The sequence below is a fragment of the Dasypus novemcinctus genome, chromosome 28 (genome assembly GCF_030445035.2).
Source record: "Dasypus novemcinctus isolate mDasNov1 chromosome 28, mDasNov1.1.hap2, whole genome shotgun sequence".
Classification (NCBI taxonomy): domain Eukaryota; kingdom Metazoa; phylum Chordata; class Mammalia; order Cingulata; family Dasypodidae; genus Dasypus; species Dasypus novemcinctus.
The window spans coordinates 19610963-19616865 of record NC_080700.1 but is presented as its reverse complement, the minus strand read 5'-3'; the positions used below and the strand labels follow the sequence as shown (position 1 = coordinate 19616865).

The window sequence follows — 5903 nt, the reverse complement described above, 5'->3', positions numbered from 1 at the left end:
TTGATGCAACATTCTAGAGCAAGGTGCTCACGACCTGCTGTGCCCAAGGGACTGATAAAGGAAAAAGATCTGTTTATTCGTTGTGATTTGATGCACAAATGAAAAACTTAACACACAATAACAGAAGTTGGTCGTTAATAAATCACATCCTAGTCTTTTCGCACTTTGGAAGCAGACGAATTCAGTTTTCCCACCTCTCGGCTTCTAGCTCTTTTGTAGTTTTAACGCTGCAACATCAATGATGCATTATGTCTGAAATCAGTTAAAAAGACCATGTCAAATTCCTTTTCTCTTAGTTCATCAACTTTTCACTGTCTCTTGGTCCCAGATTTATTCTGAACGATTACCTTACGACCTTCTCTGCTATTGCTCGTTGGGGTGCTCTCGATTGTCCCCGTGTTTTGTGGGCTGGTTGGGAGAAGGAGCTTGGGAAGGGTGTGCCACCGTGGGGAGGTTGTGCGTCCCAGGGAGGCCTCCGGGGATGATCCCTCCCATGGCTGCAGGAAGGCCTCCCGGAGCCACGCCCACGATGCCTGGTGGGTATCTGTATGTGGCACCACTGAGCTCTGGATGAATTGCTTGCTAATCTATTACTGACCAAGGAGCTGTTGTAACAAAAAATTCCTTGTTCCCACAGTTTCTTAAGCTTTCTGGGATGCGACCTGTGATTGCTTGGCGGATCTCAGTAGCAGCTGCCTCCCTCATCTCTAGTGATGCTTGCTCACTATACCAAACCGCGTGTGGAGTACAGATTAGATTCGGTGCTACTTTCAATGGGCCCTGAGCAAAGCTAAAAGGCTCCGATTCATGCACGTCAAGGGCAGCCCCTCGGATCCTTCCTTCCTTGAGGGCTTGGGCTAAGGCTTTCTCGTCCACTAGCCCACCGCGGGCTGCATTCCCTAGGAATGCCCTTGTCTCATCTGCTTGATAGTAAAGTCGTCGATGAGGTGGTGGTTATGTTCATTGAGATGACACCGCAAGGAGGCGGAGTCGCTCTGGTACAGCAAGTCCTGCAGCGTGTAGATCCTCTGCACACCCAGGGACCGCTCTATACCATCCTGCAAGTAGGGGTCATAAAACAGAACACTGAACCCAAAGGCCTTGGCTCGAACAGCAACCTCCTGCCCCGAGCGACCGAAGCCGACGAGGCCCAGCGTCTCCCCGCGGATGCGGGCTGCGCCCGAGGCCACCTCGCGGATCTGCTCGACGCTCTGGACCCGCGTGCCTTCCCGCAGCGCCTGGTACAGCCACGTGTTCGCCGGTACAGGCTGAGCATGGGCAGACGGGGGAGTCGGCCGTCTCTTCCACCGCCGCCGATGGGATGTCGCAACGGCGACGCCTAGCTCGCCGGCGGCCTCCACGTCTCCGTTGCCTTAGCCGCCGCCTATCCGCACCATCACTCGCAAGGCCTTGAACTTCTCCAGGTCTTCCCTAGTGGGGGTGACGATGCGGTACATCATGGCGCCGACCGCCCCGCTTAGGACCTGCTCGTGGATCTCCCGCGTGGACTGCGTGTCCCAGAAGGCCACGGTGGCGAGGTCCTTCAGGATGGGCATCTCCACGGCGCAGTCCCTGCCGTCGAGCAGCGCCACCAGGGGCCGGGGGTGCAGGGGGCCGTTCATGACCTGGGGCCGGATACCGTCACAAATCCTGTCCAATCGCTGTCGCTTGACTTTGTGCTTCTCCACAAGGGCCATTCTTTATCGAGCTTTGCAACTCTCTGATTCGAAAGGCAAAGCAGTCCTCTAAGAACTTAGGGGAACTCGCAGGAGTCTGCGCGCGTTACGCCACGATGAAGCCCCACGGGTCGTTGCTGTTTCTTTTCAACAGTGTACTGCTGGGAAATTGATTTGTTTGCTCGGTGTGCCAATATTTATCTGTCCACAAACTCTATAGTTCACACGAAGCCCTGTCCGTCTTTTTAAGGGAATACAGCTTCATTGGTTCAATACCATTTAAGGCGATGAAAACATTTATTTTACTATACATGGAATTAGGAGGAAATGCCCGGAGCCTTCCTCGGTATCCGAACCACTTGCTCTACACACAGAGCTGTAGAAGGGGCAGGCGGGGACTTCTTCTCTGGCTGACAGAAAAGGCAAACACCTGGGCAGCAAGCATGTCCAGGTGTCTTTTCTATAGCTTTTCCCTGAAGAACAGATGGAATCTCAAAATTGGAGTTGCTATGCAACTGGAGGGTCCATTTCAGCGCAGTCCTTGCCAAGCCTCCTCGCCCCGGGCCGCCGGCGTCCACCGCGAAGGGCGTCCACCCGGGAGGGGGCAGCGGCGGCTCCCGCCCCTCCCACCCCACCTGGCGGCCGTGGCGGTGGCGGTGCGGTCCCCCCTCAGCGCAGCATGGCTCCCGGCTCGGTCCCTCGCTCCTCGGGCCGCCGCCAGCTCCTCCGGGCCGCTCTCGAGCCACCTTAAAATGACACACGCACACAGGGACACACACACAAAAACTTAATCTCTCCTGCTCCCTGCCCCTCCCCCTGCCTCCCTCCCTCACTCCCTCCCCTCGCCTCCCCTCTCTTCCCTTCCTCCTCCCCTCTCTTCCCTTCCTCCTCCCCTCGCCCAAACCAATCACTTTTAATCAGATTTAGCTAGTCATCAAGTTTCCCAAGAAAGAAAAAAGCCCAGGACCAGAAGGCTTTATAAGTGAATCCTTCCAAGTAATTAAAAAATAATCAACTCTAATCCTCTTTAAACTTTTCCAAAAAATTGAAGAGAAAATTACCCAACACAGTTTATGAAGTCAACATTGCCCTAATACAAAAACCAGATAAAGATACAAGAAAAGAAAATTACAGACCAACTTTTCTAATGAACATAAATGAAAAATTCTCAATAAAATATTTGCAAATAGAATTCAACATCATATTAAAATAATTCTGTATCACAATCCTGGTATTGCTTGTATCAAGAGAGTTAGATAGAAGTTGTAAAAGAAATCACCAGCGCAGGGCAAGGGGCCCATGCACTAATCTGGGATAAAGGAAGCCTTCATAAAAAACTAGACTCCAGATCTTGGGTTTAATAATTGAAGGGGAATTTTGTCATCTCTTACTGACTCTAAACTTTTATTGTACTCACCCCAGTTTCCACATTTACTTATATTGGATTCTAATCAGAGATAGAAACCTCATAATATAACATGGCACAACATCAAATAGTACATGGATAGATACATTCCAAATGGTTAATATTTTATTCATTTGTATTTGCATTTAGGAGTGTATATAATTTCACAAAGGGATTGTGTTGCCTCCATAGTTGGCTAATGAAACCAAAACATATATTATATGATCGTGGATTTAAAAAAGTGTAAGTTAAAACCCAAAGCAGAGAGCTTACAGGTTGGTGACTTCAAGCATCTTCCTTTAAGATATTTTTATAGGTTGAGGAAGATCAAATTAGTGGCCAGGAACTCACAAGGGTGCACTGCTCAAAGTAGTTCTTGATATTTCAGCAACCACTGAATTTCCTGAATTCTTCCTTGGAAAATAAACTGAACATTTAATAATCTGTTTCCTACTGTTTGGATTATTCAGGCTTTGTTCTGGCCTCCTGTTCCACTATAGGCTGAGATTCCAATGGCAGTGTACTCAGTTTTCCTGTCTCATTCTTTCTTGTCAAAATTCCCCTACAGGGATGTGGACTTGGCCCAGTGGTTAGGGCATCTATCTACCACATGGGAGGTCTGCGGTTCAAACTCTGGGCCTCCTTGACCCACGTGGAGCTGGCGCATGTGCAGTGCTGATGCGCTCAAGGAGTGCCATGCCACGCAGGGGTGTCCTTGCATAGGGGAGCTGACATTCCTTTATCTCTGTTTGCTTCTGAAAAAAATAAGAGTAACATGAATTTGAGACTGAAGAAATGTAGTGCTTAACCCCACCTTTTAAAAATTTTAGTACTTGGTGGCAGACTTGGCCCAGTGGTTAGGGCATCGGTCTACCACATGGGAGGTCTGCGGTTCAAACCCCGGGCCTCCTTGACCCGTGTGGAGCTGGCCCACGCGCAGTACTGATGCATGCAAGGAGTGCCATGCCATGCAGGGGTGTCCCCCGGATAAGGAAGCCCCACGCACAGGGAGTGTGCCCCGTAAGGAGAGCTGCCCAGCACGAAAGAAAGTGCAGTCTGCCCAGGAATGGCACTGCACACACAGAGAGCTGACACAACAAGATGATGCAACAAAAAGAAACACAGATTCCCATGCCCCTGACAACAACAGAAATGGACAAAGAAGAACATGCAGCAAATAGACACAGAGAACAGACAACATGGGGGTGGGGTGGGAAGGGGAGCGAAATAAAATAAATAAATAAATCTTAAAAAAAAATTCCCCTACAAATGCTGATTTCCCATCTGGGAGAGCTGTGTTGCATTCCCCAGTGGAACAGCAACAATTTCCCAAGTGCAAGGCCAAAGATCAGTGAAGAAGGATGGTCCAATGATGGGCCTTTGATAATGATGACTATGCTTATGAACCTGTGTCCTTGAAATTTCAAGTAGGCCTAGAGATGCAGGGTGCCTAAGAGTTACCTCCTTAGAACCTGCATTTTAAATGTGGCCACTCTCTAAACCAAACTCAGCATGTAAATGCATTACCTTCCCCCCAGTGTGGGCCATGACCCCCAAGGATGAGCCTCCCTGGCACTGAGGGATTGCTACCAATCACCAGCTGATGATGCAACTAGAAAAAGACCTTGGATAAAAGAGGAAATTGGTAAAGACAAATGAATTTATATGGCTAAGAGACTTCAAAATGAGTTGGGAGGTCATTAGAGGGATCATCCTTATGTATGTCTCAGCAGGATCCCAGAGACAGCCAAAGTAGATACAACACAAGGTAGTGGTACTCCTGAGGGCTACAGAGACACAATGGTTCTATGGAACTCCAGAAGGCTCTGGAATTCAGTGTCTTGCCAGTGGGCCCTACTTTGGAAACTGTACTCCTGAGTGTGATGGAGTTGGACTCAGATATGACCTTTCTACACATGCCTCTTCTGTCACTTTTACTAAATCTGTGAGTGGTACTGGGGTTGCTGTATACTCAGAAGACTTGAATCTTTGGACTGTCCATGTGCCAGCTGGGCCCTGAGCCTCAGCAGAGTTGGAACAACTACTCTCTAGTTCATTGGACTTACCCAGGTCTGCTAACAGGGAGGTGAGTATGGTCAACCACCACACCAGGGAGCCAAGAGTGCTTACAACTACAAGCAGGAGAATTGCATCCACCAGTCATGTGGGATCTAAACCCTTCTTGATTTAGAGGTAGAGTGGACATCACCATCCCAGGTTCCACAGGATGTAGGAATAAAATATGGATTAGAGTGGACTTACTGGTATTCAACTATAGAATTAATGTGACTCTAGCAATGGAAGAAATTGTATTATTGATGTAGAGACAGTTGCCTTGGGAGTTGATGAGGGCAGAGAGAAGGAAGAAGAGGTGGGATGTGGGGGCATTTTCAGGACATGGAGTTGTCCTGAATGACATTGCAGAGACAGATGCAGAATATTATAAATCCTGCCATAACCCACTGAATGTACTGGGGGAGAGTGTAAAGTACAGTGTAAATTATAGTTCATGTGGTGTAGTAGTGCTCCTAAATGTATTCACCAAATGCAATGAATGTGCCACACTGATTAACGAGGTTGTTGATGTGGGAGGAGTGGGGTGGGGTAGGCAGTGGGGTATATGGGAACCTCTCATCATTTTTTAAGGCAACATTTTGTGTCATCTATGTATCTTTTTAAAAAAAAGACAAAAATAATTTGTTAAAAAAAAGAGAACTAACTCAGATTAGAAATAACCCAAACGTTCATCAATCATTGAATGAATAAACAAAATATGGTGTATAGCTAAAAAAATTACCCTAAATAGATCATATCTTGACCAT

At 48.0% G+C, this 5903-nt stretch overlaps 1 pseudogene; it reads right to left on the bottom strand.

The window, feature by feature from the left end:
- Positions 1–297: 297 nt before the first annotated feature.
- LOC101442115 (C-terminal-binding protein 2-like) lies at positions 298–1700 on the bottom strand (annotated as a pseudogene).
- Between the last annotated feature and the right edge of the window lie 4203 nt (positions 1701–5903).